The sequence below is a fragment of the Dasypus novemcinctus genome, chromosome 21 (genome assembly GCF_030445035.2).
Source record: "Dasypus novemcinctus isolate mDasNov1 chromosome 21, mDasNov1.1.hap2, whole genome shotgun sequence".
Classification (NCBI taxonomy): Eukaryota; Metazoa; Chordata; class Mammalia; order Cingulata; family Dasypodidae; genus Dasypus; species Dasypus novemcinctus.
Genome location: NC_080693.1, coordinates 23,888,193 through 23,914,626, shown reverse-complemented (window position 1 = coordinate 23,914,626; position 26,434 = coordinate 23,888,193). Strand labels below are relative to the sequence as shown.

Sequence of the window (26,434 nt, the reverse complement as noted above, 5' to 3'; positions counted from 1 at the left end):
CTGGCATTCTCCCTCTCTTCTGCGTACACATTCCCTCTGTAGATGATCCATTCTCTTGACTTTAGCCCTGCCCTCTTCTGGGCTCCAGACGCCACAACTCTCTCACTCTTTCTCTATATTTTTTTTTACCTCCACTGGGATGTATAAAAACTCCTCAGATTTGCTCAGGCCAAATATACTCAGGAGAGTCATCCTTATGTTTCTTTTTCTCTCATTCCCCTCCCCAAATCAGGCCGTTGCCTGGTCTCATCCGTTCTGTTTTGAAACAGTTTCTCACCAATGTACTTCATGACTGCTCTCAGGCGACTGCCACGGTCCCAGCTGCCGTTGCATCCACTAGGTGACGGCAGGAGCCTCCTCTCTGGTCTCCTGCTTCCACTCGTGTCCTGCTCTGGTCCGTTTCTCCATGGCTGCAGTGTGATCCTGGGAAAACCCACGACCTTCTGCTTTTCACCCTGAATGGCTTCCAGAGCCCTGCAAGGCAAATTCCTTCCTTCCTTCGGGCTCTGACACTGAACTGCATCCCACCTCCTGACGCCCATGGCTGCTTCCCCAATCTTCACACTCGCTCACCCCTGCCCTGCTCTGCTTCTCTCTCCCTTTGGCTGGCCCTTTCTCGTCCATCAGGTGGCTGCTCATATGCCTCCCTCTGAGAGGCCCCTCTGACCCCCCTCCCCAGTCTAACGCAATCCCCCCACCTATAATATCGCCACAGCATTTTCTTCTCACCAACTGGAATCATCTTGTTCACACACTTGTTCACTCATTTCTTGCTCGCCCCTGCTGCTGGTCTCCAGTTGCTGCGAAGGCAGGCGCCGGGTCTGTCTTGAGATTGCTGTGCCTTGTCCTTGGACCTGTCCTGGGGGAGGTGCAAGGTCCATCGAACTCTGTGCACTGAACAAAGGAAGTCACGCGGGACCACGAGTGGGACACTGGGCTGGCTCATTAGTGTAGGGAATGGTCGTCTATGTCACACCGTAAGGGAAGTATGTGGAACTTTAAACACTTGACCATTTCCCGACAAGTTCTAAGAAAGGCAGGAAGGCTTAATTTCAACAGATTATTAGAGGGCACAGGGTTGACCATTTATAATTTTGCTAATCCTGGCTTGTCTGCTAGAAAATGTCTTTAACCTGAGGCTGTATATGCTCTTATGTGTCTGTAGAAAGATATGAAATAGATGTTCAATATGTACACGTAGGAGGGTGCAGTAGGGGAGATGCTCCATTGTGAATGTAGTGAGAAGACATTAAACACATTGAAATGCAACAAGATATGGAATCGTCTGATTAAGAAAATCACAGTTTTATGGCGGACAGCATCCGCTCGCATTGATTGCGTTCTGCATAGGCCAAACAGAGGAAATTCTAAAGCAGGAATTTTGAATGGTAGAATTTAACCTGGGGATTGTGCGGCAAAAGTAGTATTGAAGGGAAGCGGATTTGGCTCAACTGATAAGAGTGTCCGCCTACCACATGGGAGGTCCAGGGTTCAAACCCAGGGCCTCCTGACCCATGTGGTGAGCTGGCCCACGCACAGTGCTGATGTGTATAAATAAGGAGTGCCGTGCCACGCATGGGTGTCCCCGCTGTAGGGAAGCCCCACGCACAAGGAGTGCACCCCGTAAGGAGAGCCGCCCCATGTGAAAAAAGTGCAGCCTGCCCAGGAATGACGCCACACACACGGAGAGCTGACGCAGCAAGATTATGCAACAAAAAGAGACACAGATTTCAGGTGCCACTGACGAGTATGGGCAGACACAGAAGAACACACAGTGAATGCACACAGAGAGCAGACAATTGGGGTGGGGAAGGGAAGAGAAATAAATTAAAAAAAAAAAAGTAGTATTGAAAATGCCTGTGTTGTCAGGGAGAGCCTTAGGTCATTGAATACACCTGCAGTAGGCATGGCCACAGGTGAGTGTGGGAGAAGGCATGTGCACTTTGAGCATTAGAGTGAGAAATTTTTTTTTTTTTTTTAGGAGGTACTGGGGTTTGAACCCGGGGCCTCAAATATGCATATATGCGAAGCTGGCACTCAGCCGTGGAGCTATACCTACTCCCCATAAGAGACCTTTTGAATCTTACTCTCTGAACCTCCTGCTACCATAGGATAATGCTTTCATTATACTAAATAGATAAGCGGAGCAGGGTATGTTTTATTTAAATGCACTGTTGCGGTACCCACCCACCACACCCGTGACACCTGCCACCAGAGCCGTCTTTCTCTATGACTCTGATTCAGTATCCCTGTCTCTCCCAGCGTCACGTTCAAACTCCTTAGCGTGGAAAGCCTGGCCCTTCACCATCTGTCCCAAGCCACCAGTCTGGCCTTCCTCACTCTCCGGCCCCCTCCCGTGTCCCCCTGTGTGTGTGCTGCACAGGTGTCCTGTGTCCAGAGTTCTTCCAGGCCTCTTTCTCTAACCCCCGACAGGTGAGAGCTGCAGGTTTGGGAGAGGAACATGGACTCAGTTGTGCGTCAGTCTTGAGGCTCCCCGCCCAGGTGCTGGGTCCTCTGGCACAAACCCACAGATTTTTCCTGCCCCCATAGAGGTTAGGGGGTATCTCAGCACCAGCGCCTTGGAATAGCTCACTCATCGAGACACTTGATTAATGCATATTGACTGTTTACATGAATAAACGGCCATGCTGGAGAGGGATTGATGAGATTAAGGAAGTAACTCTCTGGTGTGAAAAGAGAGCCAGATGATGTCCCCTAGTTAAGGTCTTTTTTTTTTTTTTACAGGCCTTTTCTCATTTTAGACCCTGGGGAGGGACTAGTGTGTCAACCTCAGATTTCCAAAGAGGAGTGTGTAAGTCACAGAAAGGGGAGCGGCTGGTTTCCAGACCACACAGCAGAGGTACCAGTGGGCCCTCGGCTGTCTCCCTGGCTGGTGCCCAGGGCTCTAGACACACGTCCCACCCCTCCAGGAGTTCTGGGATAAACTCGTTGGCCCTTCAAGGTTGGGAGCTGAATTTTCCCGCCCTTGCAAATAGCCTCTGGCTTCCTAGTGAGGCCCCCTCCACCTTTTGTGAAGACGTGGTACGGAGAGGTCTGTGTGGACGGATTTCACGGCCCCTGGGGGGATAGCAGACTGCTAGAGCAATTTTCCCAACTGTTAAATATGAACAACTTAGACACCAAGGGCTCACATCGCCTCCTAGGAGTTTTCTTAATAAAAACATTTTAAAGGTTTATTCAACTAGTTTATGGTTATGGGAATTAAAAAAGCTTGGAAATTCCATTTTAGGGACATTTCTTTCTGGTCTTCTTTAAAGATCAGTTTAATTTCCACTTTATTGCCCTTTTGTTATTCCAAAGCAGAAGAGTGAGCGTTTTTTTCTTTCATATTTCATAATTAAAACCCCTCAGCAGACTCTGTGTATAAGCTACTTTTGTTTGACTATGGATTAATCACTTTCACTCTGTTAAAAACAAAACAATGGAGCCAAGGAAGTCATTTCCTTTGTAAGGGGCGTTTGAGTCTTCCGTGAGCAGCATCCGCCCTCAAACCTCCTGTGTTCTTCGTTTTGGAGGCCCTGCCCTGCCTGCATCTCAGAGGCCCAGCTTCTTGTCATTGACTGGGATCTGGGAGCAGAGGGGCCGAAAGGTAGGGGCACCTCACAGCAGAACTAAAAGTCCCAAGGAGAGGTGTCGTATGGGGCCTCTGGCTGTTTCCAAGATTGGCCTCCACACTGACACATTCCTGGCACAGTGTGTCCCACCTTGCCTCTCTTGGTGGGTGTCCCAAGACCCCATGCCATGCCATAGACCAGTGGACCCACCATGGACCATCTTTTGGGAAGGCTTTGGTGGGTAACCCAGATGTAAGTGAACAGGGAGAAAAGAGGGAGGCAGCCTAGAAATGTCCCCATGCACAGAGCTTTTACGGCCAGAGCAAACTGGGTGTCCTAAACTCACTTAGCAGGCTGTGTAGACCAGTGCATTGAGAGGTTGGACCTCTGTGCCCGACCGTCTGGGTTCAAACCCCAGTTTTATCCTACTAACTGCTTGTGGGTGAGTTTCTCGGCCGCTCTGTGAGGCAGTTTCTCCTTCGTGATTGTCGTGCGTTAAGTGAGTTGATTCAGGTGCTCGGGACAGTGTTTGGTCCCTCGATAGTGGATTTTACTTAATCTGCTGATCTGGGATGCTCAGAACTTTTAATCCAGGGTTGTGTCCCCCTTCTAGAAAGGGAAAGCTTTTACTTTTCTCTGAACTCACTTCACAAGTTAGAGAGGTCAGGAAGTAAGAAAGAGCAACCACAGGTCCTTCGTTCCAGCCCTCTGAGACTTTGGAAAAGTGAACCGAGGCGAGAAGATGGGGTGAGGATCCCCGGGTCCAGGCTCGCACCGCCAGTCTCAGCTGCCGCGATCGGGACCTCACGTTTGAAAGTCGTGCTGCCTCTAGCACAGCCGTCGCTGTGGAGGGCCAGACCCGTGACCGGATCTGGGAGACTGGAAACGTTCCTGTTGCAGTGTGACCACACATTGCGCTCCACCAGAGCCTTTCTGTTAGTCCACGGCTTGCCCACCCCCTGCGGGCCTCAATTCCTCCAGCTTCTTGGAACTCGCTCTGTCGAGGGAATAGGTACAAACTATTACTGGTCAGGCCGTCGGGCTGATGGGCTCGGCTCTTTGGCCCTCCGTCTGCCGTGAGCGATCCTGCCATCTCTGGGGACTCGGATCCATTTCTGCTGTAACACGGACTGCCTGAAAATGGATACCCTTGGACAGAGTGATTTTCATTAATATTTCTCAAGTATATAAAGGGCAGCCTCTCGAAGCACCACATTAAGCTCCTGACATGGCCCAAGGCTTGCTCTAAGCCTGTTTTGATCGCTTTTCTAATATAGTGATCCCTTTTCACATTCCCGGTAATTAAACTTTGTAATCCTTCCCTTCTACTCTGTTTGACCTTTATCTTAAATTAAATGAAAAATTTTAATATGAGGTTTAGAAAACAGAAACATATCTGCCAAGGAAAAAAAAATGTTTGAAAACGAATTACAGTTTCTAAGTCTGGAATGTCATGCATGCCCTCCTTTGGGGCCAAAGGACTTGGCCCAGAAACCCCATTCTTCTGCCTGAGCTGCCACCCCCATGGCAGGTGGTCCAGCAGCAGGTGAAGGGTAAGTCCACCTGCCCACGTAGGAGGCGGAAGTGTCCACGGATGGAGGCTGGGCGGCCGAGCAACGGCTCATTTCACCTGTGTTGTTTTCCCAACACCCTGGAAAGGGACGTAAACTGCAAACACATGTCTCCAAAGTCACATTCAGTCTTGTTTCCCTCCCAGATTCCTTAGGCATTCTGCTCTCCAGCTTGGGATCCGCGTGGATGCTGGGGTCTGCCCAAGTGACGGGGGTGTGAGAAGCTGCCTTTTGGGGCAGGTGGTCCTCGTGGATCACGGCCCCCAGAAGATGCTGCAGTGTCAGCATCCCTGCAGGGAGGTGGAGAGGCGAGAGAACCCACAGCTGGCTTCCGGGCACCCCCGAAAGATGGGAGAGGAGCCAGGGGAGGGAAGTGGAGCTCTCTGCCCTTCGTGCCCTGAGCTGAGTCTGCTGAGATGTTTCTTTGGCGGAGGCCCCAAGGGCCACCCCACTTCCTGGGTGTCTGAAGGCAGCCCCCCACTCCGGCGTTCCAGCCTCCCCCCAGCCCCCTCCCTGGTGGCCCTGGAGCCTGGGTTATTTGCTGTCTTTTCGAAAGAGCACCACACCCTGGGACTGTCTGCCAAGAGGGACCATTGTTCATGAGAATTCCTCCCTGTCTCCAGCCAACTCTGGGTCTGTGGCCCTGTCTTTTTTTTTTTTTGTAAGCCCCCTGACTCATTCTTGCCTCCTCTCAAACCTGCCTTCTCATCAAGCCTCGTTGTCCAAAGGGGTTTGAGAGGCGGCCGGGGGTTCTAGAGGCGCAGCCCTGCGGGACTGCCCAAAGGGGCTGCTCGGCCGGCCTCCGCCACCTCTGCCTCCCCCGGGGCCGGGAGGGGAGGCTGGGCGGTGGACACTGGGAGCGCAGGCAGGGGGAAACTGCGCTGGGAATTGCAGAGGGGGCTGGGAAGGGGGTGGGGTGGGATGAGGAGGGAGGAGAAGGTAGGCTAGAAATTGAAAACCAATCTCCCCCTCAGAGTGAGCTGATTAACCTGTAGAAGTGGGGGCCCTGCCAAGCCCAACTTCCTTGTTTTCAGAAACCTTGGCACGGAGGCCCCGGCCCTGGCACCGGCCCGTCCTCATCAGTGGAACCAGCAAAGCAGCTGCTGTGATTTTCTTTTTCCTCTCCTTTCTGGCGATCTCCAACGGGACTGTTTACTTTTTTCTTCCCCTTTCCTTCCCCACCCTCCTGTAGCAGGGAGTTGGTTCTGGTTAATGTTGAAGATCATAACATGATTACCCCAAAGTCTCATGAAATTAAATCACTTTTCTTCAAAGAGAAAGGGGTGGGGGGACTGTCTGGCTGGTAGGCCAGCGAGGGACGAGCGGATATTGAAAGCAGACCAGCGGCCGCGCGGCGCTGTGTGCCATGGCGGCACGTGGGGGCCTGGGTTTGCACGCGGCGGCTCGGGGGAGTCAGGGAGTCCCACCTGGGCTTCACGTACCTGCCCCCTGAGCGTGGGCACCTGGGCATGGGGCTGGGGTGGTTCAGGGACCCCAACCTGAAGTGAGTCATTTGGGCCAAAATTGACCTCCCGAGCTCGTCCTCTAGGGAGTTCTCCAGCACCCCCTGCCCTGGGAGTTCATCAGGTCAGGATGCAAATGTTAGGGGACAGTCTAGGGTAGAAATCTCACTTTCCTCAGGGAAGGCACTCACATCAGTGGTAGGTTTGGGGAGTGAGGCGTCTTCGCTTGCTCCAGATGTTCATGGACTCGTTATGTTTTAGGAGTCTAGAGGCCCATAGAGGTTCTCCAGCATTCGACCCCTGGCCCTGTGCAGGGATCGATTCCCCGTTGCACTGAATCCTGACAAAGAACACTCAGCTTCTGCTTCGTCATCGTCTCCAGTGGTGAGCGAGTCTCTGCTCTCACCAGGCCAGTTCTCGGGAAGATATTTGGGAAATTTCCACCTGTCGATCTAGGTTGTGCCTCCTGGGAACAAAAAGAACATTGGTCCAGGCCGGCCAGTGCTTGGCACATAGTAGGTGCTTGGGTATTGCTTTTCTGTAACGTGTGAGTTGCTTTGTCTCCAGCGTGGCAGCCCCCTGGGGTTCTCAGCCCTCCTTGGGCGGCAGGTTGAGGATCTCCTTCCTGAGTATTTTCCCAAGCTCGGCCTCCATCACTTCTCAGTGGTCTTGCAAGGTCTACAGGAAGGAGCGAAGCCATTTGGAAGCAGCACCTGGAAGAAGTGTGGTTCTCGTTGCCAACAACCCAGCACCCTGAGCTCTTTGGTCATGGCAGTGACCAGCCTGGGAGCCCCAGGAATCTGGATGGGATATGGTCTGCTAGCCCCAAGAGGCCACCCCTTAAGCAATGAAGAGAGCATCCTAGAGAAATCAGTGGTCACTGCTTGCAGCATTGACATTGAACCTGTGCAGGAAGGAAACTCAACGTTGGCGAGGGTGGCTTCCCACGAGACCACGTGTAAGTTCAGCAACTGCATTTTTCTGAGGGATTAGGGATGGGAAACGGCCAGCTTGCTCCGGTTGGAGCTTGGAGCCGTGACTCACTCTCATCAAGGGTCACTGAGCGTCTCTCCGCGCGTGGCCTTGGGCTGAACTCCTCACCTGGCTAGCCTTCTCGAAAATGTGTGTCATTCCGTATGAGGCAGCGCCGTGGAGCGGGTGAGCGAGTGTGCAAATCAGTGGAAAGTCGTCTCCACTGTTGGAAAAACAACCTTGAGTTCATGACTCGTTGGCTTCAGAGGTGTGACTGTGAAGGATGGAGCCGACTTTTTTGTTTTTCCCCAAACAGGACCTGAATTGGCAGATCCAAATGAGTGTCCTGTCCACTTTTGTAGCCACCTTGGGAGGCCAAACACTTCTTCTGCTGGCCTCGAGAGCCATTTTTACTGGCCCCATCAGAAGAGCCAGTCTTGTGACTATATAGCCACAGTCAGCTTTTGTCCAAAAACAACATCACCCACGCTTGATCCCTGAGCCTGTTCACAAGATTTGACACCCAAGGGTTGGGGCTGAACGTCAAAGTCCTATCCAGCTCCAAGAGGTGAGGGGCTACCACCAGCTGGGGTATTCACAAGCCCCCAGGGCAGCGCCCAGAATCAAGTCCCAGAGATGTTTTGGGCAAGAGTAGCTTTGATGGAATAAATGAGTGGTCCTCAAAGACACATACCCCACCCCCACCCCCATCACCCAAGGGTCTTACTCCAAGGAATGTGTGGACATGGATGTTCTGGCTTGTTAAATGGACAACCTCTCCCCTTTGTGGCTGGCTCTGTTGGTTTGAGTACCAAGGAGGCTTTTCGAGAAGCACTGTTACAGCCTTGTGATTGTCTTAGTTTGCCAGGGCTGCTATAACAAAACACCACAGACTATTTGGATTGAACAGCAGGAATTTATTGACTCTCACTTTTGGAGACCAGAAGTCGAAAATCATGGTGTTGTCAGGATTGTGTTTTCTCCAGAATCTGTAGCATTCTGGTGGTGGCTTGCTGGCAATCCGTAACTCAGGATCTGCCTCCATCATGTGGCCATCTGTCTCCTTCTGTCTCCTACTCTGACCAAATTTCCTTTGCTTAGAAGACTCCGGTCAAACTGGTCTGAGGCCCACTCTGATTCAGTTTTGCCTCACCTTAACTAATAAGAACCTTAATGATTCTGTTTACAGATGGGTTTGCATCCATGGGACTAGAGGCTGGGTCTTGAACATGTCTTTGTGGGGCATGTGATTCAATCCATAACAGTGATTAAAGGGATAGACTCTGGGGCCAGATGACCTGGGTTCAAATCCCAGGCCCATCATTTAATGATGGTGTAATCTTGGGCAAGTTACCATCCCTCTCTGCACCTCTCTCTCTCCATCTATAAAATGGGGGTCTGAAAGAGTCCTTATTTGGATGGGGTATGACAGGAAATTGGGGAGGACCTTTCTGTGTCCCTCTGGTTCAGAATGTCCTTGTTCCCCATTCAGAGGACATGGTTTTTTGCCTCCCTTACTTACCTTGGGAACCCTGGAACCCCAGTGCTGTGGCTCTAATGCTAGAGCTGCGTGTGGCCCTGTCGCAATCTGCAGCCACCTGGAGGTGTGGGCCCTGCTGGTCCCAGCACTGCAGGGATGAGCCTAAGACAGAAGTGAAAGGAACACATTTTCCTGGGGGAAAGACCCACCTCTGAGGTGGTGGGTGGTTGTTAAACTCCTTTAGTTGACAGAACCCTACGTGAAGCCTGAATATACAGACCAGACAAAAGCAGAGTTATTTTCATTGATGCAGGGGTGGTCTGTGGACAGGGCCACCCCTCACCATCAGGGTAGCCTTTGGCGTGACGCTACCCATCCCTCGGGTCCCTGGAGGGTTTTTTGGAAACTGCTGGCCGGAGACATGACGCAGTTTCCTGAGGTCACCCAGCCGGCATTTGCAAGGGAGCCTTGAATGTACCAGCTGCTTTGAGAGCCTAACTCCTGTGAAGGACACTTAACCCACTGTGTCCGCAGTCCTAGTGGCACCAGGCACCTGCATGAAGGTAAGAGAGGCCCCATTTTAGGTGGAGAGGAGGAAGCCCAGCAGGCGAATGGGGACCTGCAGAGTCCCTGTCACGTTGGCCCCAGGTTGGAATGACTTAAAGGTAGAGCAGTGGGTGTTCAGAACCTGACAGAGACTTCCCCTTCTGGTTCCCTGCTTTTGACAAGCGCAGGGTTTTTTTTTCTCCATGCCTTACCATTAGAGTCCAAATGAGTACACAGAACCATGTAGTTTATGCCGTTATTTGTGATCTAAGTGATGGTCCAGGTATTTTGGCAATTATTTCCCCTTCTGTGATGGCTTTATAAACCACCTGCCACCATCCTGAGTGGGACATCCCTAAGACGTATCAACTCCTAGTTCCACATTGTCAGAGGTGCTTTCTTACTGGGGGGCTCCCCTGCAGTCAGTGTAAGAAATCCAGTGGATCGTTTTCCTAAATGACAGTGGCTTAACGTACCTAGACACTCCCAGTTTCGTGTTTGCATAGAAGTTGGAGGGCAGGTAGTACATTTTCGAGGCTGAAATCTTGGCCACACTCTTGCTTTCCCCTCTCCTTCCTGGAAATGGGTCCAGCCCTCTTCTTGGGGCAGTTGGGTGAAGGAAGAGTTGGCCTTGGTTCTCATTTTCTAACATCTTGGAATTAAGAAAGAAAGAAAGAAAGAGACAGAGGAAAGAACTGATACCAGTTGGAGATAAAAAGTTTCCAAAGTATGGGTAACCAGCCCTAACTTTTCAGTTGGAAATGGAAAGATTAAAGAAAGAAAGAAAAGAAATGGAAGAAATGATGTCGATTTTGGCCAGGAAGAGGGACAAGGGTTGGGACTATGTGTTGTTTAAGGAGCAGACCCAGGAGAACAGAAGGTCAGGTGTGTTAGGGGTGAAAGAGGGGGCATCCAGAGGCAACAGGATACTGGAGCTGGAGCCCTAGGCTGGGAGTTAAAAGACTTGGTTTCTGATTTAGGCTGTCCCATCAACTCATTTTAGTACTTCATTGAGCAAATCATTTTACCATTCTGAGCCTCAGTTTCCCATTTGTTAAGTGAAGATAGTAATTCCCAGCTCCCTTTCAGGGTAATTGAGAAGAACAAGTGGACATAATTTTATTTTTAAGGTGCTCTGTGAATCATAATAAAATGATGTATCTGGTGGAAACAAAGCAGGGAAAGGTTGGGAGGCTAGACTTTAATTGCTAGTAAAATATCCAGGAAGATTGGGAAGATAGTGGAGCAGTCAAATTTAAGACAGAAGAAACGATGTATAAACCACTCATTTCTCTAGACTTAGACAAGATATCAAGAAACCTCGGACATACAGGACTACTGAGAATTCCTTGAGGGTAAGTGGGTAAGGCTCACGTTAAATGAATGCCTCTTGGTCATGAGTATTTGAGGAGACTTATGGCAGTCAGCTCCATGTTCTCAAGGAAGGTAGTTGCAGTAACAGGTTTCATTATCATTACTCAACGCTTCTGTTCTTATTCCCAGACAGTGGTCGAGCACACCCAGAATTCTGTTTGTCCATTGGTCCATCCATCCATCCCACCCCTCCCACCCCATCCATCCATCCATCCATCCACCCAAGCTTTACTGAGTCCCTGCTCTCTGCCAGGCACTCTGCTTGGTGCGGGGGACATAGTAGTGACTAGGTCCTGACCCCTGCCCTCATGCGGCTCATGGTCTAGTATGGAATTAGGTAAATATCATAAGCTGGGATGAAGCAATGGGGGGCACAGGTTGTATTCAAATATCAGGCACCAGTTCCGAGGGTGGGGGCAGTAGGGTTGGTTAGGGAGGAGTTAGCCAGACAGAGAAGACCACTGGCACAGAGGCCCAGAGGTGAGAGAGAACATGGTACCTTCAGCTTTGCTTCACGCAAAGGCCAGTCCTGCTCAGAGCGGATGAGACATCGTGATGACACACGAGTAAACCAACTCCTGTCTTCTCTGGCTCTTTGCATCTTTGCAGCCTAAAGAGGAGGGTGGGGGAGGCTCCTTACACTTTGGCAAAAATTTGTTGAGCTTCTGCCTTACCACATTGCAGAGGAACCTCTAGGTTCTTCCTTATGACTGAGGTTTTATGTCCCAGATCGCAACTTGCCCAGTCTCTCCTTGTCTAGAAGCAGCCCAGTTCCCTGGACCTAACCCCTAGGCAACTGGAAGTAATGAATAGGATAGAAAAAAATGAAGCTCTGTGGGTTTTGGCGTAGAAAAACCTTCCTTGAAGGGTCTCCAAGGAAAACTTGATCACCTGCGCCGCCCTTCTAAGTTTCCCCGCAGTGTTCTGGGCTTCAGCCGTGAGCTGCCTGGGAGGAGACAGAGGGTGGCACAGTCCAGAGGCTTTGGGGCTGGTGGATCTGGGTTTGAATCCCTTAGGAGCTGGGTGACCTGGGGAGTTCACCTTTTGGAGCCTGGGCATCCGTATCTGCAAAGTGGCAACAATTCTGTCCCCTGCCTTGCAGGGTTTTGTAAGGATGAAGTGAGACAATGTATGTAAAGCAGAGTGAATACTCAGGGGTGCCCCGTACTTATTATCATTAAAATAAAATTGAATCTAGAAGAGGGAACTCCTGGGAAAGAAGAGAACGCCTCCTGAGCGGGGTGAATCCTAGAGCAGATCCATGTGCTTCAGAGGGGTCCAGTTTTTGCCACATAGAAGGAGCAGGAGCTGAGTTGGGACGTGGCCTTAGCAGAGTAGCCCTTCCACCGTCACCGGCCCTGCGTTGCCCTTGTCCCTGAAACCCAGAGAGTGCCTGCTCTCTGCTCTGCCTGTGTCTCAGAGGCTGAAATGCTGGAATCAGATCATCTCTGGGCTAGGAGGGGACCTGAGGGGCTGTGAGCCAAACTCCCAGGGAAACCGTGGCTTAAGAGAATTCATGGAGCACCCACTGTGAGCCCAGCCCAGTTCTGGATACTGGGACTGTATCAGTGATCTTGAAGGCATATTGTAGCCTTCAAGAACATGCTGGGAACAGCCAGAGAATTTTCACAAAGCACAGGATGATTCAAATAAAACAAAGCTGTTTTGTCTAGTTGGTTTGTGGGCAGAGGCGGGGACCCCAAACCCCAACCCCAGCCGCCGTCATCCCCATGTAGAAACAGCCACCAGAGTGTTGTTTTCACAAGACGTTGTCACAGGGTGGCCCTGGAGAGGTGTGGAATGACCTATTGCTGGAGATTTCCATCTGGGGAGCACTATGCCCTGAGTGCTAGCTACTTTTTTCTGCCATACTACAGAGCATTGTGGAGAGACCTCTGGAAAGTTCTGAAGCTCATACTACAGCCTTCCTATGGACTTCTTTAGCTTTTGTTTTGACCTTTGCAGCTTTTAATACTTCCTTCTGATACTTAGAGCAACAGGGGTGAAACTAGCAGCTATGCCCCCTTGTACCAGGATGCTATGGAAAGAAAGAAATGAGCTGTCCGACTTGGGCAGGGACCTCCTGGCTAGCTGTAGGTGTAATCATCACAACACAGAAACCTCCAAGCACACTGGCTCAGGCAAGGTGAATGCTTGTTTCTCTCTCAGAGGTTGAGGGTGGGCTGGGGTGAGTAGGAAGGTCTAGGGCAGGACAGAATCCAGGACCCAACCTTCTGTCTGGCTATTTCACCACCTTCTGGGGCATTGTCCTCATCCTCATGATTGTATCCGTTCCACCAGCACCCTGTCTTCATTCCAGCCTTCCAGAAGGGGGAAAGAGAGATGGAGGGAGAACAGTTTCCTTCTAGGAAGTGAAGTGGAGGTTGTACATGTCTCTTCCACTCATATGCTCTCACCTCAGACTTAGTCACATGGCCACACCTAGCTGCAAGTATTCTGGGAAGTATGGGCTCCAGCTGAGTGGCCATGTGCTCGATAACTAAAAGGAGGCAGGGTGTGAGGGGGATGGATACTGGTGACGACTGGTGGTATTTGCTACAGAGCCTCAGTTTCTGCATCTATGGAACAAAGTCTGCAGAATCACGAATGTTCCTTCCAGCCCCAGCCTTGACCCCTCTCAACCTTCATCTGTGAATTGGAAATAACAGAAGTGCCGACCTCGGTGGCACCCTTGAAAGGACTTTGCATGGCGCCCCACGCGTAGGCAGGTGCTCAGATAGTAGCTGCCGTTGTGGCTCTTTTCCTCCTGCCAATAAACAAATACATTTTGGGCACCCACCCTAGGCCAGGCACATGGAAGGTGCTGGGGAGTCAGCAGAGAACAAACAGGACTAAAATCCCAGTCCTTGTGGAGCTCTCGTCCCCCTGGGGAGACAGGCAGTTCATACGCAGGGAGCATCATCTCCTCTTCTGACTAGTCTTCTCCCCACCTCTCTTTTTTTTTTTTCAAAGATTTGTTTTTTATTTCTTTCTCTCCCCTTTCCGCTCCATTGTCTGCTCTCTCTGTCCATTCGCTGTACATTCTTCTGTGTCTGCTTGCATTCTTGTCAGCGGCACCGGGAATCTGTCTCTCTTTGTTGTACCATCATGCTGTGTCAGCTCTCCATGTGTGTGGCGCCACTCCTGGGAGGGTTGTGCTTTCTTCATGCGGGGCAGCTCTCCTTATGGGGTGCACTCCTTGCGTGTGGGGCTCCCCTATGCAGGGGACACCCCTGCGTGGCATGGCACTCCTTGCGCACATTAGCACTGTGCGTGGGCCAGCTCCACACGGGTCAGGAGGCCCTGGGTTTGAACCCTGGACCTCCCACATGTTAGGTGGATGCTGTATCCGTTGAACCACATCCGCTTCCCGCCACCTCTCATCTTTATCAAACCTGTGATTTCTAAGTTGGAGCTGTTGGCATGAGTCTTCCCAGCACCCTTTTGCAGTAAGTAATAGAGCCCAGGTGAGATTAATATCTTTCCCGATAGATAATTTATTAATGCCATTTAGTAAAGACCAGGTAGCATCCCATTTGCTACCCATTTTTTAAAAAGTCCTTATTTTCCTCATTTTCATGAGAGTTAGTTATTTTCATGGTAGCAAGTGAAAGTAGGTCTAGGGAAGTAAGCTGTCGTGGTAGCTTTGTAAGCAAAAACAGTCTAACAAGCAAACATGGGAACCATCCAACCACTGTTGCTTAAGTCTCTGTTTCCTGCCAGCCTCTGTGCTAAGAAATGGAAGTGCAGCAAGGATCACCACACGGATCCTGCTCTCGAGGAGCCTAGACTCACAGGAGAATACACACCAGCAACCACAGAACAGGGTGACGAGCGCCCCTGGAGTACAGGCGCTATGGAAGCGGGAGGAAGAGCCGGCCAGGGGGCAGGAGCAGGGAAGGCTTCACAGAGGAAGTGGGATCATCATCACTACCACCATCACTCTTGCCACGATAGCCATCACCATTCTCATCACCACCGTCGTCATCAGCGTCGTGATCATGCTGTCAACATCATCGTCTCCATAGCTCTTCTCATCACCGTCATCACCACCGTCATCGACACTACCCCGTCATCACCGTTATCATCACCACCTTCACCATGATTGTCAACCACCATCACCATCACCCCACCACTGTCATCACCACTGTCACCACCGCCACCACCACCATCATCACTGCTGTATGCCTGACATTGTGTGAACCTCTGCACGCGTGTGTAATTTGATTCTCACCATGATCCTATGAAGTTAGTTGTCCTCATTTAGAGGCAAGGAGAATGAGGCTCAGAAGGGTTAAGTACTTTGTCCAAGGTCACACAGTACGTCTCTCAATGTCAGACTCAGGATTCAAGCCCAGGCTGTTTGTCTGGGGGTCTTATCTTTACCCACCGTGCCAGAAGGATGAGTGGGTGTTGTCTGGGCGGTTTGGGGGCAGGAGCATTCCAGAGACAAGGAGAGGGAGTTACTGGTGCAGTGGCCCAGAGATGACAGAGAACGGGGGGCGGTTGAAGACCCCGCAAGGTTCTGGGTGGCTGGTGTGCAGCGTGTGAGGAGTGAGAGGTGAGGCTGGGGGTTGCTGTCTGTGTTGAGAGCATTTGAACTTGATCTTGATGACAACGGGACGATATCGATGTGTTGTAAGTGGAAGAGGGGGCAGGGAGACATCACTAGATGAGGCTGTAGAGTGACCACTCTGTTCCACAGTGGGCAGTGGAGCTGTGGAGGGGAGACCGAGGCAGGGGGACGGCAGTTGGGGGTCTGAAGCATCCCTCCCTCCTGGGGCTGGGAGAGGATAGGCCACCCTCTGCATGTGCAGCCCCCCTTAGCCTTCCCTCCAGGGCCCTTCTCCACAAGCTGCGAGAGGAAACCCAGCTGGGCAGGCAGTGTTCACAGCCCCCTCTTCTCAGGGAAACTGCCCCTTCGGAGCCCGTCCTCTGCAGGCCAAGGTCAGCAATCCCCAGGTCTCAGGATAACAAAGACGCCCTCAGGGAGCTTCTGGTTTACCTGGGAGTAGAAATGCCAAGTCTACCACGAGACCCAATGAAGCCGCATTGCCCCCTGCTGCCGTCCCCTCCCTTCATGCGCAACGAGGCTGCCACTCCAGAGTCGAGGGCCATACCGCCACGCGGGGGTGGCTAAGGCAGGCCCCCAGGTCCCCCAAATTGGGTGTTGGTGGTGAACGGGCAGCCCCGGTGGGGAAGGGCTGGAGAGGAGGGGAGCAGCCCCCGAAGCCTGGGGGGGGGTCCCAGGTGGGCACCCATCTGTAGGCAGGCTTCAGGGTTCCTCCTGCCCTTGCAGGTGGGAGGGCCCCCTCGCGAGTCGCGTCGGGAGTTCTGCCCCCTGGCCTGGCTTTCTCTCCAGCTCACACTGTCATGTTCAGCCAAGCCTCTGTGGGCCTCCGTCTCCGTTTTACGGAACAAGGGGCTGTCCTTACATGTCCTCTGAGGTCCTTTCCTGCCGAGGTGCCTCACGGTTCCCTCGAGCTCCCGGCATCCCCTGGGCGAATACTAAGTAGGGCCCGGGACAGATGGGCGGGTGGGCTCGGCGACCCACCTCCACGCCGCTCCCTGGCGCTTCGGGCACTGGAGGACGGGGACCCGGGGCACGCCCGGAAGCCTGGAACACGTTCAGATGTCGCAGATGGAGGATTTTTCTGCTTCAATTATCTTCTTCACAGGTTTTGGGCTTTTCAGACAGGGCTGGCAGCTTGGCCGAGCCCTGATATCTATTTCCGAGCTGGAGGACCTCAGGGGTGGAAATCTGTTCTTCTTCCAGCATCAAGCGGCTGAGCAATTTCAAACACAGAGAAACGACCCCATCGGGCCCTCCCGCGCACCCGGTTCAGCCCCGCGATGCGGGATGTGTCTGAAATATTTCAACGGCTGGGTTTGCTGATTAATTCCCCCCCACCCTGCCCCGGGTCTTGGGCGGTGTCCGATTTGGAGTCGGTACCCCCAGCCTGGAAGACAGACTTTCCTCCGGCGTCGAGAAGCCAAACCAGGCGCGAGAGGGCCTCGCCGGTGTTATTAAGTTAGCGGCACGTGCTTGGTTACTCCCCAATTCCTGCTTTCTCCACCTTGATAAAGGAGAGCCACGTTCTGGACGGCAGTTTCTCACTGATGGAGCGCACTGGAACGAAAGCCTTGCTTACCGTTGGCCCCGATGCCCCCTGCACCGGGTCCCTGGTGGGCTTCCCGCCGCTGGTGGGAGGGAGGGGTCCGCGCCCCTCCTGAGAACCCTTGCTGCACCGCCCGCCCTTGCTCCAAAGGCCACTCTGGACGTCGCAGCTCTGGCCACTCGGGGACCATCTACGTCCTGCACGCCCCAAACACTGCAGAACCGGAGCTGTGGCTGCGGCCACGTGCCTCTGATGGCCCTTTTCCAGGCAGGGGCTGCTTCTGCCTTTTACCACCTGGCTCCCTCCGCCAGCCTCCTGCCGTTGCTGGTGAGGACTTGTTAGAGTGGCCCAAAAAAAACCAACCAACATCACTCACAAAGCTGTTTGAACACAGCCACATAGTTACTGAGCAAAATCAACACGGTTCTCTCCTACCCCTGAGAAAGCAAAGCCCCCGTGCCCGCCCATCCTTGTCCCAGTGGAGAGCAAGGGGCTGCGGGACGGCCACCCACTTGGTGGGGACGCCATGTCCTCCCAGGCTCGGGTGGAATCTTTTGGTGGGAACCAGGGCCCGGGCGTCTGAGGTGGGCTGTTGCTTTCTCTCGCTTTCCAAAGCAGGTAAGGACCTGACCTGCGACCCTGCACACGCAGGGCGTTCACTGTGGCTTGCTGTGTGTGGGCAGGGAGGTGGGGTGCTGGTGCTGGTTTGGGGAGCCCGGTTGCGAGCGAGGCCGCTGTTCCCTCTGGCTGCACTCTTCTCCCGGGTACAGAAAGCAGGCCACGGGCCCGGGGGAACACTTAGCTTTTGTTGTAAGGAGGCAAGAATTAGAAAGTCAAATGCTTCCGTGGACTGGCGGCCAAGAGGGGGCAGGGAGGCCGCCCGTGGGGCTGCGAGCCCGTTGGCCCTGCTGCTTCCGCCCGCTCGGCCCAGGAGCCCCGCGGGCCGTGTGAAGCCGGCCGGAGGGAGACGGGCTGAAAGGGAGCCAGTCTGCACAGGGCACTGCGTACCAGGCTGAGGAGCTGGCGGTGCCAGATGAAAGGTCTTGGGCGTGTTGGTTATGTCTCACTTTCTACACTAACACCTCGTTTATTTGGCACCATCAGAGAATGAGCTGTTCCTCCTAAGTACTTTTTCCAAAGAACGGAAGCTCTTCCCCCAGACTTTAAACTAGGGAACGGATATGGCTCAAGCAGTTGAGTGCCTGCCTCCCACATGGGGGAGGCGGGTCCTGGGTTTGGTTTCCGGTGCCTCCTAAAAACAGAACAAAAATGACAAACAACAAGCAAACAAACAAGGGAACCAACTCGGGAACCGACAAAGCTTCAGCTCCTTACATACGAGGTTCTGGGTTCAATGCCAGACACTGGCACCCCGAAAGAAAAAAAAAATTAACCTAGTTTGTGTATTAATCTTTTTTTACGACTAACTTTTAGAAAGATTTTTTTTTTTACCTCAGAGGTATACTCATTTTAAAACCTTTAGAAAATGTGTGCAAACTAGAAGGAAAAAAAAATCACCCTTAATCCCATTAGCAAGGGAAACTTCTTGCATGCATGCTCGCACACACGCATTTTGGTATATATACATGTATATGTTTTACATTCTAGTATATATATACCTTCATTTAAAAAAAAGATTTTATACCTAAACATATACTGTTTGTAACCTGCTATTTAAAACTTACTGATAGCTCTACTCTCTTGGCTGCAGTATTATTTTAATGATTGCTTGATGTTACTTAATACCTGAATGTGCCATAAATTCTAACCATTTTCCCTCTATTGGGTCTTAAGTCTTTCCCCCGTTTTTCCCTATTACCAACAGCACAGTGAGGCACATCCTTGAAGCAAAACCTCAGTGCTTTGTTTAATTATTTCTTTGGGGTCAATTCTTTAAACTACTGTTGTGGGTCAGGAGGGTATGTACATCTTAAAATCTTTGAGTCTTTGGTATGTATTGCAAATTGCTGGTCAGGTAAGTTTTACTTCTTTGTATTTTCATCATCGGCACTGAAGAGTAGCAGTCAGTATAATCTCGGTAACACCGTGTGTAATAATTTAAACATATTTTTCAGTTTCAGTGATAGAAAATAGCATTTTGGCTTAAAAATATGCATTTCTTGGAACATTTTTTCCATATGTCTGTCAGCCATTTATTTGTATTCCTTCTATCATGAATTGCCTGTTTGTGACCTTTGTGTAATTTCAATTGGGGGATTAATATTTTCTTACTAGTTTTTAAGAACTCTTTATATATTGAGGCTATACATTACTATATCTATTGCAAATAAATTTTCCCAATTTGTCTCTGGGTTTTGCTTCTAGTGCTCATTGATGTTGAAAAAAAAAACACAACTTTTTATTTTTATGTAGAGATGTATCTAAGTGTTTTCTTTATAACTTCTACCTTTGGCATTGTTCTTAGCCACTTTTGTGTCTCCAAAATGTTATAGCTCTTCATTAATACATTATTCTAGCACTTCCATAGCTAGATTTTATACTTAAATCTTGGATCCATTCCTAAAATGATCTGATGTTTAATGTGAGGTAAAGAATCCAACCTTACTTTTTACAACGCGGTTTACCCTTTCCCACTGGTTAAAAAAGGCTTTGTCACTTATTAATTCTTATATAGTCTTTGGTCTGTTTCTGGAGTCATTCCTCTTCAATGATATGAATCTATATTCTTTTTGCCAGTACCACACTGTTTTAGCTTTTTAATTATTTTAGGGCATGAATCCCCTGATTACAAAATTTCTTGGCTCATCTTGTGCATTTTTTTCCCAGGTGACTTTAAATCTGGAATGACTTGGTCAACGACAACAAAATTCCTCTGTGATTCTCACTGAAATGACAAAATTTAGAGATGAATGCTGAGGAAGTTGGGATCTTTATAATAAATTGTAACTTCTCATTTGGAACTTAGAATGCCCATCAGATATCCACACGGTATTCTCCTATAGCTTCCTGCATGGTTCTTGTTCATTTTATCCCGAGGCATTTTGGACGGTCTGTAGCCATGGTGCATGAACTGACAGATTGTCTCCTTGGGTTTTATTGGTAGACTGTTATAGCATGTTCACACTTTTACTCTTCATTCTCTTATCTTGTTGGACTGGTAGGACATCAGAACAATTTTAAGAAGTAAGGACGATAGCAGGGTTCCTCATCTTAATCGTGACTTCAAGGAGAACATCACTAGTGTTTCAGATTTCTGTGTTTAAACAGTGTTAAACACAACTGATCTTATTGTTGTTTTCACCTTACAGATGCCTTTATTTATGCCACGAAGCACACAGTGCTTACAAGTGGACAGTGATCCTCTGTGTCCCCCTCTTAACCTCCCTGGCTTCGTTCTGCAGCCAGCCGGAGGTCTCATCTGATGTGCACTCCACGGGAAGCTGGCTGATGATGGCAAGAGGTCTTGCAGGACTTGAAGCTTTCAAACTTTACTTCTTTTATCTGCACTCCTGATTTTATAACGACGAAGCCCATCAGACCCATTCCCTGCCCAAGTTTCCTACTATAGTAGGGTTTCATGGGGACCCTAACATTTTAAAATAATGATTGGAGGCGTCTCAGCTCAAGGCAGGTGGCTCAGGCTAGACTAAAGAGCCACAGCTAAAGACTTGGGGAGGCCACTTGAGTGAGTGGCTGTGGCATGGGCCCTGCTGGGAAACCTGCTCTTATTCTGGTGTTTCAGAGTCTGTTTCTATACTAGAGCAATATTGCCAGGAACCAATGGATCTTCCCTGTCCAGTAGCCTTGTGGGTCCCAACTGGTATTTTCCTCTTTCTTTTTCTGTCCTTTGCGTTATCGATTTACAGAAGCTATCCCCCTGTGATGTCTCTTGCCGACAAGCTGTCTGTGATCAGTTATGTCTGCTGTCATTGGGTCTACATCCAGAAGTTACCTCTCTCCCCCATCTCCCTCCTTGTTTTTTACTTTCTGTATCACGATATATTTACTTCGTGGAATTGTTGAGGGGACATAATTCTTCCTAATTCTACTCCAAAAAGTCTTTCCAAAACAAATAAAATTGTCCTAGAGCAAGTGTGTGGCAGCCAAAACACTACCGCGGGCCGGGGACACGGGCGGGGTCCCTGGGGGCGAGGCCGAGTGCTCCCCGCAGCCCCCGCCGGCCAATGACATGTCCCTCCTGCCCTGCGGGGTTCCGCCCCCCCCCCCCTTTTGTAACCAGTGTTTCAATTGAAGTTGTAATTCATGAACATGGAAAATGGAAAATTCAAAAATTCAAGCACAGCTCCTTTCTACACCAAATGCTTGTTTACCCCTGTAAAGGCAGCCACTGTGAGTGATTTTTTTGTAACCTTCCAGGTGTGTTCCGTACATGTATCAGGGTGTCTAGGCATATGCATCTTTGTATTTATTTTACACACATAGAAGCATACTGCTCACACAATGAAGGGGCTTTTATACTTAACTATATATTGTGGCAATCTTTCTAAATCAGCATGCGTGACTCCCTCTTTCTACCATTGAATGCCTGTAACATAATTTATTTAAACGGTCCCCCATGTACTTAGGTTTTCCCAGTCTTTTGCTATAACAGAAACAGCTGTGGTGAGCACCCTCGTAAATAATAAGCCTGGGCTCTCCCCTTCTTCTTTTTTTAAAAAAAGATTTATTTATTTATTTCTCTCCCCCACCCCCCACCCGGGTTGTCTGTTCTCTGTGTCTATTTGCTGCGTCATCTTTGTCCGCTTGTGTTGTTGTCAGCGGCACGTGAATCTGTTTCTTTCTGTTGCGTCATCTTGCTGTGTCAGCTCTCCGTGTGTGCGGCGCCATTCCTGGGCAGGCTGCACTTTCTTTCGCGATGGGCGGCTCTCCTTATGGGGCGCACTCCTTATGTGTGGGGCTCCCCTACGCGGGGGACACCCTGCGTGGCAGGGCACTCCTTGCGCGCATCAGCACTGCGCATGGGCCAGCTCACAAGGGTCAAGGAGGTCCGGGGTTTGAACCGCGGACCTCCCATGTGGTAGGCAGATGCCCTAACCACTGGGCCAAGTCCGCTGCCAGGTTCTCCCCTTCTAATTCTCTGCTTCTGATCTACTTATTCTTACTTCCCCGAGAAAGGGAGAAGGTGAACTATTTTAAAGTGAATGTAAACTAAGAGCAACTAAATTCCGAATGAGGGTCTCATTGATGATTCTGCTGAGCAAAGTGGATTAATTTTAGTCGAGGACTTTGTGCGTTGTTTAGGGTGAATGTTTTGCTGATGGTGTTGACTTCTGGGTTTGTCGGGTAAATGAACCCCCTTCTCCCACTCCCCAGAGATGAAACAGACACCTTCTGACCATGTGACCTGCATCCGCCTCGGATGTTACTTATTTAATCTCAGTGTCATCAGCATCACTGCTAGGCTAGGGGAGCAGAGCCTCACCTGGCAGCGGTGCCTGAGCCACAAGTGATGGAGGATGAGGGAGAACAGGTGAGCATCTTAAGGACACTGTGGAACAGGTCTTGAAGGATGGGTGGGAAGGGGTCATTGTGGAGGATCCTGCCTGGTTGGTTCAGCAGGTGCACACAGAGAGCCTCCGTGGGGCCATGTGGTGCCAGCCAGAGTCTTCCTAGGACCTGGGCTGGGGCAGGTGCCCTGTGATGCTGGGTGTTCCAGCGGCACCTGCTCGTACAGAAAATGAGCACCACCTGCACCCTGATAGGGACCAGAGACATTGAGAGGCTGGAAGTGGAGTTTGTGGGGCATATTACAGGGTTCAGAGAGATGCCTTATAGAGAGGTGAGCATTTTTCTCTCTCACTTTTCCTTTAGGCAGGACAGCTTTTGTTTTTAACCTCTAATATTTGTTTTCTTTCTGATTATAAAAGTAACATGTTAATTTTTTAGGAAGACACAGAAAAATGCAAAGAAAAAAGAATCAGAAATCCCACCATCTAGAGAAACATACTCATAGCATTTATTTATTTATTTATTGTATTTTCTGTGTGGGCAAGGATGATCTCGAGCCTGTGGGAGAGAAGGCTGGCTCCAGACTTCTCCAAGTCTACATCTCTTTGCCTCCAATTCTTACATGTCCAAGGACAGGCTCATAGCATTTTTTTTTTTAAGATTTATTTATTTTTTAAATTTCTTTCCCCTCCCCACCGCCCAGTTGTCTGCTCTCTGTGTCCATTCACTGTGTGTATTCTTCTGTGTCCACTTGGATTCTTGTCAGCAGCACCGGGAATCTGTGTCTCTTTTTGTTGTGTCATCTTGCTGCGTCAGCTCTCCATGTGTGCAGTGCCACTCCTGGGCAGGCTGCACTTTTTTTTCACATGGGGCAGCTTTCCTTATGGGGTGCACTCCTTGCATGTGGGGCTCCCCTACGTGGGGGACACCTGTGTGGCAGGGCACTCCTTGCGCACATCAGCACTGTGCGTGGGCCAGCTCACCACACAGGTCAGGAGGCCCGGGGCTTGAACCCTGGACCTCCCATATGGTAGGCAGATGCTCTATCCGTTGAGCCAAATCTGCTTCCCGGGCTCATAGCATTTTGATATACATTCTTCTGATATTTTTCCTACTCCTTTGTACATATATATATATTTTTTGTAGATTTATTTTTTATTTACTTCTCCCCTCCCCCCCCCCAGTTGTCTGCGCTCTGTGTCCATTCACTGTGTATTCTTCTGTGACCGCTTCTATTCTTATCAGCAGCACTGGGAATCTGTGTCTCTTTTTGTTGCGTCATCCTGTTGTGTCAACTCTCCATGTGTGCAGTGCCATTCCTGGGCAGGCTGCACTTTCTTTCGTGCTGGGCGGCTCTCCTTATGGGGCACACTCCTTGTGCATGGGGCTCCCCTACACGGGGGACACCCCTTCGTGGCAGGGCACTCCTTGTGCGCATCAGCACTGCTCATGGGCCAGCTGCACACAGGTCAAGGAGTCCCGGGGTTTGAACCGTGGACCTCCCATGTGGTAGGTGGATGCCCTATCCATTGGGCCAAGTCCACTTCCCTATACATGAATTTTTAAACAAAATAGAAGCATACTGACAATTTTGTAATATGGGCCTTTTGTTTGTTATACTGGAAACACTTTTTTAATGCTGTTAAATAATTTGTGACATTATTTCAATAGTTTCATGCAATCTTATTTTATGAGTATAGAATAATTTATTTAATGAAGGCCCTTTTGCTAGAAATTTAGGTTGGTTCCATTTTTTCTTCCATTTCTTTCTCTTTTTTTTTCTATTAAAATTTTCTACATGGATTGTCTTCGGCTTATCTTTGTGTAAACTTATAATTACTTTATTAAATATTCCTAAAGGGAAAATTTCTGAGGCACAGGGTAAGCATTATTTATATTTAAATTCACTCTCCAGAAACATTAAAGCAATCATGTTTCTACCAGAAGTATATGAGAATGCCCTGAACTTTTGCCCATAATTGTTACTAATTTTAAAAATCTTTGCCTATGCGTAGGTAAAATAGTTCTTACAGATCTTAATTTTAAAAATTGAATTACTTTTCTCTGATCATAAAATATACATGATTTTTAAAAATTAAAGCGTAAAAAAATAGACAAAACTGAGAAATCATTGCTACCTAGAAATAATCACCATTAACATTTTTTAAAAAGATTGTTTTATTTACTTTTAAATTTTTATTTATATCCCTCCCCCAAATGGTTCTCTCTTCTGTCTGTCTGCTCATTGTTTGCTCACCTTCTCCAGGAGGCACTGGGAACTGAACCCAGGACCTTCCACATGGGAGGCAGGTGCCCAGTGGCCTGAGCCACATCTGCTCCCCATGGGCAATGGCATTTGCTGGCTTGTCGCCTCTGCTCATTGCAGTGGGTGCGGGCGTCTAGCCTGTCTTTTTTAGGAGGCACTGGGATCTGAACCCAGGACCTCCCATGTGGTAGGCCCAACTAGTTGAGCCACATCCGCTTCCCACCATTAACATTTTGATGGAAGTCTTTCAAGACACCTCTCCATGTATAATTTTGGTCATTTTTACTCTGCATGTTGTTTAATACCTGCCTTTTCTGCTTAGCAATATGTCATAAATATCTTAAGTGGCCAGAGTTAGTGCAATCTCGTCATATTAACATCTAAACAGTAGTCCGTTTTGTAGATTGTCAGAATTCATGTAAACAATCCCTTTATTTTATGTTACAAATAATTTTTTCCAGTGTGGTATTGACCTTTTAATTATGTTTGTGGTGGTGTTTTCCTTTTAATCCGGAGGTTTTGCATTTTAATCATATCACTTAATATTAGATTAGATCTCTACTTTCCCATCTCTTTGTTCATTCCATTCCTCTGGTCTGCAGGGCATTTCCTACCTATTGACAACTGATGGGATTTCCTAGCTGTTGTTCAATCTATTTCAAATTCGCCTGCTTGATCCTGTTACAGACCAGACATTTTCTCCCTCTTAATTATATTTCATTCTGCCTGCATTGTGTTCTTACCTTACTTATGGTATGGGTCACCTTCTGCCTTGTTTTATAGTTATGCTTATTTAGACCCTAAGTTCTCTAAGGGCTAGAACTGTCCCTCATGTCTGTGACCCTAGCAGCATCCAACTCAATGCTTGTACATAGTAGGGCCTCAGTAAATATTTGCTAGAATGAATCAGATTGAATTGGGGTGGACCAAAGGATCAGGTTGAGCTCGGGGAGTTGGTTGGAGAGACTCTTAAGCGAGGCTGGAGGTGGGTTACCCTTCATTCCTGTACTGGCTGTGGAATGCTCCATCTTGTTTGTGGTGTGTGTGTCCCAAAGAGAAACTTGCTCCTACGAATTGCATCCTGGTATAAATAGGGTTGTTGTTTTTTTTGCCTTGGCCCAATGACGTCTTGCATTCTTGACAAAGACCCGGTCCTTGGGAGATTGTTGTGAACAAGTGCAGTGAACAGGCCAGCTGTGTTTGATCCAGCCCAGGCCCCATGACAGGGACCTGGCCAGGTGAGCAGGGAATTTAGCCTGATCATAATACCATAGCACAAGCCTGGATTTTGTCACTGAGCCCTGGCTGGGTTGGAAGCTTGGGAAGAACCAACTGTTGAGATGAATAAGATCCCTGCTGAACCTTCCTTGTTGTTGGGTGCTGTGACCTGTGCATAATACGTAAGAGGAAGTAACAAGGTGTTTAATTCCCTTAGTCACCAGGGAAATGCAAATGAAAACCACAAGGCACTGCTATCTCATATCCACCAGAATGGCTAAAATGAAAAAGGATATCAGGTGTTGGTGAAATTCGCTACCGGTGGGAATATTAATTGGTACATCCATTTTGGAAAACTGTTTGGCCATGTCTACTAAAACTGACATTTGTACACCCCATGGCCCAGCAATTCTCCTCCTA

The 26,434-nt window shown here is 49.5% G+C and overlaps 1 protein-coding gene and 1 non-coding gene across 2 annotated transcripts in view; one reads left to right on the top strand and one right to left on the bottom strand.

Moving 5' to 3' along the window:
- NTN1 (netrin 1) overlaps positions 1–26,434 on the top strand; it is a 184,903-nt gene that overhangs the window by 37,467 nt on the left and 121,002 nt on the right. The window lies entirely within an intron of this gene.
- LOC111761287 (small nucleolar RNA SNORA38) lies at positions 23,063–23,192 on the bottom strand. Its single transcript, XR_002794692.1, has one exon. It is a non-coding gene; the product is annotated as a small nucleolar RNA SNORA38 (small nucleolar RNA).